At 39.4% G+C, this 13,280-nt stretch overlaps 1 protein-coding gene across 2 annotated transcripts in view; it reads left to right on the top strand.

Annotated features, from left to right (window-relative positions):
- Positions 1–13,280, top strand: part of LOC127437375 (leucine-rich repeat and immunoglobulin-like domain-containing nogo receptor-interacting protein 1) — a 105,704-nt gene that overhangs the window by 66,235 nt on the left and 26,189 nt on the right. The window contains exon 1 of one of the 2 annotated variants that reach the window (XM_051692200.1): positions 7,061–7,355. The exons of the other annotated variant lie outside the window; for it this stretch is intronic. The gene's annotated coding sequence lies outside the window, so the exon portion shown is untranslated. Of the gene's footprint in view, positions 1–7,060; positions 7,356–13,280 lie in introns of those variants that run through there. 2 annotated transcript variants of the gene reach the window in all.

Here is a 13,280-nt window from a genome sequence, read left to right as displayed (position 1 = left end):
AGACATTCAAAAATCATAATTTTTCATATGAATCTACCAAGGAGGTCTATAATACCTGAAAAATGTATCTAATAATATTTGCGATTTAAATGTTGCTTGCAATAAATTTAGTTTCGTCACGGTACAAGGTTATGCTGCGTTCCATTCAAGTTGGATGTGGGATATTCCTACTTGATATCTCCGACCATAAATGTATTCCATTCCCCGATATTCGGAACTGCAATGCTCCCGTTAGCTTAGCAGGGGTTTGACTCTCATTAGAGATGCCTCCTAGCAGCCCAACTGATAAATAATGCTGCAGTGCTAGCATCTGTGCTTCAGGTGTACGATTATCAAAAGAGATTATAATGTTTTATATATCTGTTTCTGCAGGCATTTGTTAAACAAGCTTTAATATCAGGTAATGTGGAAACAAACTCATTTATTAATATTACTTAATAAAATGAATGTTTATCACTTACTTTGTATATCTCCCTGAGTGTCCACATGTTTGTGTGACATCATGCCCCTGCATCTCGGCGAAATCGGAGTTGAGGATTTCTGCACGAGCCTACAAATTGTAATTTTGACTTCAAGATGCATTCCATTGCACTTTTCCTAGTAGGATGTTGCAAAATCCCACTTTCTGAGTTGAATGGAACGCAGCACTACTTTTCAAAACTTGATCTGACACTAAATGCCCAAGCAGCCTAATTTACACTTACAAAACTCCTGATGTTGCTATAACAATGCAAAAAGCACTTACCAATTTACTTGAAGTGAAAATCAGTCCTCCTTTCCTGTTTAATAAATTAAGCAGTCACACGGTCATGCAGAACATCTCCTGTTTTTAAATCCATAAGAATCTCTTTCTTTCTGATCTCTCAGTGGTGATGTGGCAGTGACAGCCAACTCTTGAGCAAGGTCTCATGCTCTTCGCTTTCAAATTACGTACATCACTTAAAGCGTGATTGCGTCACTCAAGGCCAGCTAGAGGGCCTCGACTGGGACATATCCTAAAGACCACACCCACCAAGAACAAATATATCAATCAGATTGGCTGATGAATCTGACAATCTGACTTTAGATGGGCATTCATTTGCACTGTTGAGGGATTCTGTGGAGCTCAAACTCACCCGCTGCTTCGGGCATGCGATTTGTGAAACAGTTGTCACACTTTGCTTGTAAGCATTAAGGAATAAATTCTGACTGGATAAACTTTTAGTTTTTCTCTATTTGTTTGTAGATTAATTAAGCGTGGAAAGCGATTAAAAATACATAGGCAAAAAGGTGATTGAGAATGAAAGGATGAAAAATATTTATTTGGCATGTTAGGCCAGCAGAGAAGGCTTTTCTGGCCCTGAGAATTCGCCACTGATGATTGGGAAGGTTAATGTTATTAAAATGAATTGTATTCCAAAATTCAACTACCTGCTACAATCTCTCCCTATAGATGTCCCCCTTTCTTATTTCAAGCAATTTGATAGCATAGCGAAGTCCTTCATTTGGAATGGTAAGCATCCCAGATTATATTTTATTAAGTTATATAGGCCGACTGACGAAAGTGGGCTAGGCCTACCCAAGATTTTGTTTTATTATTATACATTTAGCTCATTGGTCACTTCCACCTGAGAGAGCCCCTCCCTGGTATTGTATTGAACAGGAAGTTCTTGCCCCTATTTTGCCATTGCAAAGCCTTTCTATCAAACTAACCCAAGAAGTATGTTACACCCCGTTATCTCGCATTTGCACTCGGTATGGACAAAAGTGTCCAGAGAGTTTAATTCTGACATTTATTTAAATGTTGCATCAAGCATATAGCGGAACCCAAAACTGCGTATTAATAAGTCCCCTTTCTGCTGGTCAGAGTGGATTGTGAGGGAGGTTAATACACTCTGTGACCTATATGAGAGTGGAGTGTTGAGATCTTTTGAAAATATGGTTCAAATATGGTTTTAGGATTCCCAGATCTCAGATCTTTAGGTATTTACAGCTGCGCCACCTGCTCTGTACTATTTTTGGGGGTAGCATACACCCCCCTAAAGCGGCATAAAGGGATACTCTGGAAGTGATGATTACTGCTTTTAGAAACGTTCATGAGGCATCAGTGTATTACTCCCTGTTAGTTCAGAGTCTGGGGGACAGGGCTTCAACTTCTCTCAAGAGATTATGGGAGAAAGATTTAAACTTGGTATTGGAGGGAGTGTGGGCTAGGATTCTAAAACATGTCAAATCTACGTCTAGAGATGCAATTTAAGATTTTGCATTGATTCTATTGGACCCCCTCTAGATTGTATGGGCTTGGTCTTAAAGACACACCCACCTGCTTGCAATGCCAGTCAGACAACGGGGACACAACCCATGTTTTTTGGGGTTGTGTTAAGATACAGGAATTTTGGTTGAGGTTCTAGAGCTTTGTGTGTGACGTAGTGGACACTCAGTTTTCATTTTGCCCCAGACTGTGTATTTTGGGTGATGGGGGGGGTCCTGAATATTGGAGATAAATACATAAAAAGCTGGGTCCTAAACAGCATGATGATTGGCAGACAGTTAATCCTAAGGGGATGGAAGTCAATTGATGCGCCCTCATTTCGTGAGTGGTGCACTGAGTTGGGTAAAGTGGCAGCTTTTGAGGAGATGACTTCAGATGGCTGGGTAATCTGGCAATTTATTGCAGGAAATGGGGCAGTTATTTGTCTCATTTGGAAGGGTCCTAGCGAGGGGCAATGGTGTGTCCTTTTTTCTATTTGTTGAATTTTGTCTTTTTTATGTACTTATGTATGTGTGTGTGTCTGTTTATATGTGTGTATGATGTTATTTTGTATTTGTGCATCGGTTGGGGGGGGGGTATAAAGGGTTATAAGTTGATTCTGAAAGGATAATTCTGTGGTTAAATTTATTCTTGTCTTTGTTGGAATCAATAAAAAATTTTAATAACAACAAAAAAAAAAGTTGAAACCTAACACGTACAAAAATTAAACGCTTATACTGTATCATGAAAATATGCAGTGTGCTATAGCTGTCCATATGATCTGCCAGGTCCAATTTACCTCTGTGGGTGTCAGCCAAACGATTTTCAAATAGTAAAGGGGTGGTGTAGACACCTTCCTTTCTTTGCTCTCACATGTTTTCAATTTTGACTGACTCTTCTCAGTAGCTTCAATACAAACAGAAAGTTAGACGACAAAATCCGGAAGAGCCATGCTAAAAAGGGGCGGGGCTGAAAAAGGTAAATAAACTTACATTGATGGAATGTTTAAATGGTCCAATGGAATGCTCGTTAATTCAAACTTCAACTGTCAAAATTTCTAATGTAAACAAACACACAAAAGGCCTTTGATCTGCTTTAAGTTTCTCTCTCTCTCTCTCTCTCTCTCTCTCTCTCTCTGTCACTCTATCTATCTATCTCATGGTTTATCTGACTATCTAAGTGACAGTGGGTATTTCTCAATGCTAAGAATGCAGAAAACGGACTGTGTTCTTATGAAGACCAGTCTTGCCAAGCTATCTTGGAAGAATGAACTCAGAAGGACAGGTGGACATAGAACGCATCTATTGCGAGCTTTGAGATGTGCTGCGATTTCCCTGTTGCGCAACTGAAGTCGGTGAGAGTACTACTGGCATTATCACACACCAGTGACTGCATTATCATCATACCAGTGAGGTTTTGCAGGTGATATGTTAAAAGAATAACATCTGTTAACACTCATTTCCTTCATGTGTTTATTAAAATCATGCACAACAAAACAACAAATGTTGACAGAGTATGACAACTTTCATGAGCTGTCAGACTTTCACAAGCTTAGCAGGAATCTCTTGAGGAAAAACACAATGATGATTGTCCTTCGTTTGCCACCTTACTGCTATGACTTCTGGGACTTCAAATGGGTTCTTGCCCACAAGTCACCATCTGATGCATCCTCGATATTCAGCCTGATCCAGAACACGTTTGGGTATTTTTATGCATTCGCTGTACTTGCGTTCTTGAGTATTGGAATTTAACTTCGGCAGTGGATGATGATGTTGAACGAGTCCACAAGAACGTAAGAACACAAAAGAACGCATATTGAGAAACAGCCAGTCTGTCTGACTAGCTAGCTAACTAGTTAGCTCTTTGTCTTAATGTCTGTATAACATCAAACTAAAAAAAGAAAAGAATAATACTAATAATTTTGACAAACATTACCTATCTAGTTGGAGTATTTTACTATAAACTATTTCAAATAAATTGCCCCTAAACGGCACATAAAAACCAAACAAACTTCGGTTGTTCGCTATACATGTCGGTCAGATGGTCTCTTCCTGTCTAAGTGGGCAGTTCTTGGCCAAAATAAGCTGCAAAGTGGATCATACTTTTATTTTGTTAGTCACAAGTCTGGCTATGCGAGACCAGGTCAGAACTATATGGGCAACAGTCCCAAATCTGGCTATGCAAGACTATACTGCCAGTAGAAGCCTTTTGTTTCTGTAATGGTTAGTGTTGCGCTGGTTTGTTTATCTCTTTGACCTTTCTAGTCTTGGAAAGAGAAGAAGCAGGGACAGAAAGAGAGCAACTGACAGATTATTCTAAAACTGAAAGCCATTCTGTTTTAGAGTTTTGTGTCACACTGGACTTGTAGATCATATCAAGTGTCGCTCATATGTCAGATTAGGCCTAATATGTGTCTGCCCTCGTCACAAATTTATACGCCTTATGAACGAATCAGATTTGTCATGCTGTTCCAACATTAACTGTGAAATAAATCATGTGATTTGGAAGATGTCATTCCGATGTTTGTTTTATCCCTGCTGAGGGCTCTATTATTGTCTGACTTATTTTCCCCAGTCACAAAGAGTCTTAAAAAACTGAGGCCACTCTCTTTCCACTCCCTATTTCACTTAGGCATTAATAAGTCTATTGGTAACATGAATTCAAGCACTAACAAGCGCCTTGAATGTTTCGTTGCAACAATTTTGACCTAAAAATGGCTGACTCTCTGGGAAGCACACTTATTACTAAAATATGGAGCGGACTGAGGCACACCCTAGTGCACACATCACACTGCCATCTCTCTCTCTCTCTTCCTCTTACTTAGATAATAGAGTTTTCACCATCTTACAACTGGAAGTTCACTTTGAGTACTTGAGGCTTGTTAAATGTGACACTTACACACACTCAGGTGTTAAGTGACTCCCGTCCTGTCTCTACATAGTTGCGGCATCTGCAGAAATCTCTCATAACTCATCTATTAATGCAGCCCTGTTGGAATAAGGCCATCGATCCAGGCACACGTCTGTCTGGAAAATCTCCTGAACGCAGCTTTAATCTGATTAATCACACAGAGAGGAGCTGAAAAACCCTAGGCCGCCCATTTACAGAATGCAGTTATGGATGTGTGCAATGTGCGCTGACCCCTGTGAATTTAAACAGACAGCTGTTATGTCATAGGAGGCCGTTTGTTTATGCTGCTCAGAGCTATTGTGTTTAAACAGCTTTTTCAGATCCTTGAGTTTCCCAGAAAATTATGTTTTAGACGCAGTGAAAATCTGAGTGAGAGCAACAGCGCCCCCAGGACCTCATATACAGCACTGCAGTCAACAGGAGAAACACTGATTATTAAAAAAAAAAAAAAAAATCATGAAAACTGCTGTGGATGGTAGCATGATTCAGTTATAATATTAGAAATAAAGTCAGTAATTTGATACATACCCTGGTACTGTTTGATATTCTTATACCATGGTGCTTAAGTGTTTTAATCGCTTCTGTTTGCATTATCCTTATTTGAAAGTCGCTTTGAATAAAAAATTAAAATACCTGCTAAATTAATAAATGTAGGCTAAATGGTGCTTCAAAGTGTTATTACCATCATACAGTGATAGTATCAATTTTGTTATTACCATGGTATAGCTCTATTAGGGTCTATTAATTCTTATGAATTTATAAACACCACTCATACATACTTTTACAAAAAATTTCCACCAAAGTTCTTGCCAAAATACCCTAATTATTAGTTATAGTTACTGTTACTAAATTGAAAGTGCGGTAAGTTGCCATTTGCCTCCACTGTCTTTTAAAACAAGTCAATAAAGAAAGAAATAAATTAAGCTTCTTAGGGGCTGTTCACACCAAACACGTCCTTGCATTAAAGGTGCATTCAGTAGATTCCTCATTAAAAAAGTTGAGCTCTTTAAGAAATAAATAGTAATTTTCAAACATATGTATAAAATCATGTCCACTCACATGAGATGAAGACTCCAATCATATGAGTAACCTTATAAAAGGTGTTTTATTCTACATGGGGGAGGGGTCCCCTCATGGGGGCTGCCATGTTGATATCACATGACCAGCCGTTTACTACTCGCTTAATCTCAGTAACCACCCTGTTATGTGATATTTTCACTCATGGATAAAACTAATCATGGTTGACTGTGAATAATGAATTTCTACAATGGCACGGTAACTAAAACCTACTCCGTTTGAATGATGCTGCATCCGCACCACTAGGTGTCAGTATAAGTCCAAAATGACAAGCAAAAAAAATTACTGAGTGCACCTTTTTAAGAAAGTTAGACATGCCAGGTGTCTCGAGACGTGTTTTTAACTTGACATAGTGTCGAAAAGCATAACGCTCCTGCGCGAGACGTGGCGCAACAGTCAAGTACGTCCGGCTAGCTCATGTTTGCATGTAATGTTCCTCATTTGTAAGTCGCTTTGGATAAAAGTGTCTGCTAAAATGACTAAATGTAAATTGTTTACTTTGGAAAATATTTGAAAAACAGAGCAGACGCATTAACGCATTCTGTGTGAACGACCCCTTAAACACTGTTTGAAGTAGATCCCAAATACATTTATGCTGAGTCAACACTAGTAACTAGAGGCTGGGATACACTTACTGTTGTGAAGGAGATGAGAATTTTTCTCCAGTGTCCCTTGAGAATCTCTATCTCTCTCTTACACAGAGACATGATAACAGTTTGCATTCGGATGCGTTTACTGGACACCTTGAAGAACACGACAGACAGGAGACGCGCGCGCTCGCGTTTGTATGTGTGTGCGCGCGATGCTCTCATTCGGCACTGGGTAAGTCCAGACTGTAGACGGGAGAGGAACCGAATCACTGCTGTGGTTGTTAACAGGACAGAAAGAGAATATCAAAAAAGGCTGTTCGACTCTTTCAGCTCATCGATCAGCCGATAGATGAAGAGATGATGATGTTTTTGATCATATGAATAGTTTTTACCAGCATAGAGCTGATCGTCTTTGGTTATATTAAGGTTTCATTGAACGGATATTTTGCTCGATATGAAACAATCTGAGGCGTTTCTGGACGGATCGTCGCGTTTTATGAGATGAAAATACCAGTGTTTGTGTTACTGCAGAGATACAGAATAATGCTGTAAGTTCAGAACGAATCTGATGTGTGTGTGTGTGTGTGTGTGTGTGTGTGTGTGTGTGTGTGTGTGTGTGTGTGCAGCCTATACCGGTAATAATTTATAAATCATAATATGCACTGGGTCTATTGAATTAATATATAATTAATAATAATAATCCTATTATGTAATATTACAGATAATACCTATCAATGGATCCATAACTTAATTAATAATGTAATATCTGAAAATAATGTCCATATATGCTTCATATGCCTTAGAAGTGTTAGAAATGTTTGTTCAGTTGTCATGATGCTGTCAGAATCCCACAGCGAGTATTATACAGTAGGTCAATCTGTGTTGTCTGTGAAGCTTCCTTCTGGATTTATGATTTTGCTATTGAGTTATCTAAGAAATGGCTGATGTTTCACCACATAGGGAGAAATCTGTTTGATGTGTTTTCTAATTGTATTGCTTGGTACACTGCAACCATCCAACCAGAGGCATCCTAGAATATACTTTTAAATGGTTGGGGACTGATCTAGTACATTTAGGCATCTATAAAGGTCCATCTCAAGGCAAGTTGTTGAATACTGTAGGATGACCAGCTGCCCTGGGGTCTTTTATGAACAGTAAGCCATTCAGTGAAGTTGATTGCTGAATTGATCTGATTTGGACTTGAATATTTGGTGTGTCAGGTGCTTTAGTATCTGTGGCAACACCAAATATTAAATCAGTCTGGGCAATTCAAACCCAGCTGGCTCTGGGATTTGTGTGTGTGGGCTATCCGTTATGCCTGCTGTTCTTTGGATTTGCCGTTGTAGCTCATATAAATCTCACAGGAGCTCATAGGTTTCCCACACAAATACTGGTCCAGATATCACTTCCTCAGTGTGAGTTATGAATTCAGGACCCTAATGTATTAACAAGTTGTGTACAAGCAAAACTTGGAATGCAAGGCTCGGAAGAATGCAGATGTCATTTTGTTTGCCCTCATGGGGTTTTATAATCAGCATACTTAATCTGACAATGTGCTTTCCTTCATGCAAACTATTTACTGTGTGTGTGCACACATTTACTGGCATGCCGTTTTGCTGTCTAAAGTGGCGACTAGTGAATTGAGCATTAAAAATTGAGCAATAAAGGCACTATCTGAGAATTATTATTTCATTTGTCAACAGAAATGTTAATTGTGCAATATACTGATGCCAAAATGGGTCTGCTTGACCGTTGGTATTTTAAAGTGGCCTGGATCAATCCATGATTCGTTCATTTTCAGTATTTCATTTTACGGTAGATGATAACCGACTTCTTATTTGAGTTGTGCATGACAAATCTATGCTTTTTGGTGAGAAAGTTTGAAGAAGCATGTTATCAGATTCCGCGGAAAATAAAGCTCACACCTACCCATTTGCCCAAAATAACTTACCGCTTTGGCCTCTGGGGGGCATTGTTTCGCATTTCAGGAAACACAGACCGAATTTAGCTAAAGAGAAGTCAACCAACTGTTTCCAATTTCACTGAGATCAGTCTGGGTTTTTCATTCACTTGACTCATTTTTTGTTTTTCAGCCAGGTTCACACTAATTTGTTTAAGTTTGAAACCTCAGTTTTTAGTTTCCTAACATCATTGTTTTCCAAATCATGAGGTTATGGAGAGCGTTTTTGAAAGGCTCAAAATTCATTGGAGGAAAATGTTGTTGTAGTGGATAAGAGACATAAACGTAGTGAAATTAGTGTGTTTTCAAACGAAGATGTATTAGTGTGGACGTGGCCTTAATGTCATCATTTTCCAAAGTATACGGTAATGGAGAGTGTTTTTTAAACGCTCAGTTTTTGTTGGAACTAAATAGCGCTCTAGTGGGCATAATAGACATAAACTTAGCAAAATTATTGCGTTTTAATTAAACGTATTAGTATGGACATTGCCTCAGAATCTAGACAGAATCTGCTCATAGCTATATAAAGTAGAATGGCCAATTTCATGTTGAAAATTTGATGTGCTGCCTGTAAAATCTTTTTGTATTTGCCAGCAGTAACGATGGTAACATCAGACTATTTCTGTCCACCTCAGTAACTGTATGGTTTTCTGAAGTATAAAAGATTTCACCCAGCATTCTCTGTTTTATTGGAAACAGAGTTATTTTATTTAGTGTCAGGAATAATTAGCCTAATAAAGGAATTTTTTTAAAGGTGAGGTGTTTAATTTCTGCATCACTAGTGGCACCACTTTTTTTCTTTGCAACAGATTTGCAAAAATACTGTAATAATTGTTTCCAAACAGGCTTCCCAAACTTTCCTTACCTCACTATTGTTCGGACAAACAGCTAGCCCCACCCTATTCTTTTTTTGGGGGGGGGGGTTCTCTCTTGGGTTCTTCTATTGTTTCAACAAAGAAACAGATCCATTGAAAAATATGTTTTTTATATGGATGTAGGCGTCATGAACAATAAATCAAGGTGTTTTTGTAGGTACAGTGTGCAATTTTCACACCTTTAGTGGTACTAAATGGAATTACAAAAATAAAAATGGTTTCTAAACAAGTTGCACGTTTGTTCGGACAAACAGGCAGCCCCACCATAAACTCATGCAATTGTTTGATGCAATGTTGGCATGTAGGAAGTAGACTGCATTTAAAAAATAAAATAAAATCTCATTAAGAGCTGAAATTCTTGAAAAAAGAAATGCTGGCATCAGTAGTTTAGAATAATATTTTTATTGTAATTTCTTTAAAGCAGTGAAACAATTTTTTTTTTAAATATTATTAATATTTAATAAACTTTTGTCCACGAAATTAAAGTTAGGTGGTCTAACCATCATATGGGTAGCCATTTTTCTGAAAAAGCACTGTAACGAAGTTCAAGGAATGCATGGGAATGAGGAATCTGGGACCGGCTTGACAAACACAAACATTAATTATAAAACTTAAAAGACAAAACCAAATGCACTGCTTCCCCACACTCACGTTTGCACACACGCAGGTCCATGCGTCTCTCTCTCCCCGTCTGCCACTGTCTCCTCTCCTTAAATACTCCCGCCGCCCCTCACTGGAATGCGAGACCGGTGTGGCACACAGGTGGAACTCATTCACCACTTATCTTCCCGGCCTCGCTCTGCCCAGACATCGCTCGGCCCCACCCTGCTCACCACATACCCCCATCGCCAGACACAGGCCGGGGAATTCTCCTGGCTGTGATCTCTCTCTGTGACAGAGAGAGAAGAAAGAAGAGAGGAGAGAGGGAGAGGAGAGAGAGATGGGCGCGCCGGCCCCGGACATGCTGTCGACTGGTCCTCAGCCACTCCTCCGCCCCCTGGTGAACGACAGACGCCTCTCCATCCCCTGGCGGTTTCTTACTTCAGGTGGAAACAGCGTGTTTTATTACAGTGCAAGATTTAGAGAGCAACTTACTGCTGTAAAGAACTGCCATCCCAGCTGGGCGGTTATATAATTGAGAAATGGAGGAGTTTGCGAAGGGGGAGGGGTTTGTTAAGCTCCACCCACAACCTTCTGGATCTTAGTTTATTAGTGTCACACATTCACACTCACTCACCTCTGGCTCTTTAAAGTCAAATCACTTTCGTCTCATTGTCAGAGTGAGAGAGAGCAATAGAGCAGCTTACTGCTAATCTTTAAATTAAATGCTTTTTGCTCAGGTGAAAAGCTCTGTTGAATAACTATTATTTTATCCATTAGTTTTGCTTTAGTTTCCTGAAATATAAATTGGTGTCTGTTTAGAGAACAGACAGGCCCAGAACACCCAAATTAAATTAGTTTGAAATCAGGATTTCGCCTGTGCAGGATCAAAGTAATACTCACCTTCTATTTCTCTCTCGTTGTGTTAGTGATACAATCCAGCAGATGTTTAACGGCGCAGCATCATATTATGTTTTAAAAAGACATTACTTGCCGTTCTAGACATCTTCATAAAACTACATGAAACAGCATTTATGTATGATATATGAACGCTGGATTCATATTTTTGTGATGACTCTTGAGGATTTTCTTGAAATGAATTGGCAGTAACGAGCCGACAGAGCTCGTTAGTGTTGCAACGAGATGATTCTGTAGTCCTGCTGTGTAAATGTTAATTACAATGGAAGACTCTGACATAACAACCTTGAAATGTCAGGTAGTAATGTCAGGTAAATATGAGGATGTGCAAGACTACATGTTAAACATTCACACCAGATCAGGAAAAGAAGCTGTACCACTTTATTAAGATTTAAAGTAAAATATATGCAGTAGATAATGTGTAATTTGTCATGTTTACCTTTTGCATTCATGGTGCTACTGCACTAACATGCTATATGTGGCCACAATATACTGTACGCCGATTGCACTCTATTATTGTGATTTATGATGACACTGATACTGCTGCAAAGATGGGTGTATAAAAGAGTGTTAATGGATAGAATACAGACAAAAGACTGATGATAGGCATACCTTGCTATGGGCAGAAGCAGCATTTCAAACAATAGCGTAAATGGGCACTTAAGAGTATTTGAGTAGATGTGATTCCTTTTGTAGACTAATTAAACAAAAAAATCGTATGGCATTTTCTTGGAAATAGTCTCTACACGAATGACCGCACAGATGTAGGTAAATTTGTACCAACTCACTAATAATTCTACACGCTAGTGTGTTCATTTTGACTGAACGGGAATTAGTAGTCAGCTTCAAAGTAGGTGAAGCTCCAGGTCACACCTACCGATGACGTGGACCAATGGCAGAAAGGTGTTTAGAAGCCGCTAAGAAGTTTTCCTGAAAGTTCGACCTGGCGAGCTGTTACAAACCACAGAAACAACTCAAAAACACCTTCTTTTTGGCCAGATTTTGGTCTAAATGTCGTCACACCCATTTTATTCTTCATTTTCGTAGGGAGTGTGCAGGGGCCTGAAAAGCAGCTTCTATTTACTTGAAAGGGAAAAGACATAAATCTCCAAAACAGGGGCAGCGTTTGCATATGGCAGAGTATGGCAGTTGCCGTACCCTAGCTTGCAGACAAAACCGGGAAAATATATGCCTCATTAAGATGCAGTTTGCTCGTAACTTCTGTCTGTGTCTGTGTCGTTTCCCCAAAGCATTATAAGCCCAATTATATCATAGAAATGACCGTACGAATCATCTTAGAATAATGGGTTGTTCCCCAAAGGCATCGTACTTTGGGGAACAATTTAAGTACTTGAAAATGGTCGTAGATTTAGTGTTCTGGAGTAAGGACATATCTGACTAATGCAATTTTGGGAGATGCACGTGATAAAGGAAAGAACATTGGTAACTTCATGCAGGGAACGTAGGAAACCATTTTAAGAGCTAATATCAATCTTTATTGCTATATTCGCCTGTTTTAACAGGTCGTGCCGCTCTTCGCTGCACTCTGCTGTCAACTTCTTTGGGGGGGTTGTCCATGGGTTTTTTGCCATACCCTAGGTTTTTGTGAATCGCAGCCGTTGCTCCAAAACAGTTGGTCAAGATTGCGATCAAAGAACATATTTCAAATCAGCAGTCAAATCTGACAACAATGGTTTCATCTATTGTGCTTCTTTAACTCAGATCATGCTTTAAAACGCTATTTTTCAAGCTGGTCTAGCTAATGCGCATGCACGTTCATGGGTGGGGCTTCTGCCAACATGCAGATCAGAATCAAAGAGAGAGTGTGTATTCTCGAATGGCTTAAGTGTGCTAATGTGTTTCTGAGTGTGTGTACCTCTCCTTGTGTAAGTCATGGATCAGGATGCACAGATTGTACCTGAGAGCACTGTGTGTGTGTGTGTGATCAGTATTCCTCTCAGGCCAGTAGATCGATGGCAGCTCAGCAGCTGGTTTTGCTTGCTGAATGAGATGGCAACACCCATCAGGTTTGTGTGACTGTATGTGTAAGTGTGTATACTTACATACAGGTAAGTGTGTGTATCTTCAGTTGATTGATGTTTGTGAGCTATAGTTCCCAG

This window comes from Myxocyprinus asiaticus, chromosome 48 (genome assembly GCF_019703515.2).
Source record: "Myxocyprinus asiaticus isolate MX2 ecotype Aquarium Trade chromosome 48, UBuf_Myxa_2, whole genome shotgun sequence".
NCBI lineage: Eukaryota > Metazoa > Chordata > Actinopteri > Cypriniformes > Catostomidae > Myxocyprinus > Myxocyprinus asiaticus.
Note: the sequence above shows the minus strand (reverse complement) of the source record. Positions and strands in the feature narration are given on the sequence as shown.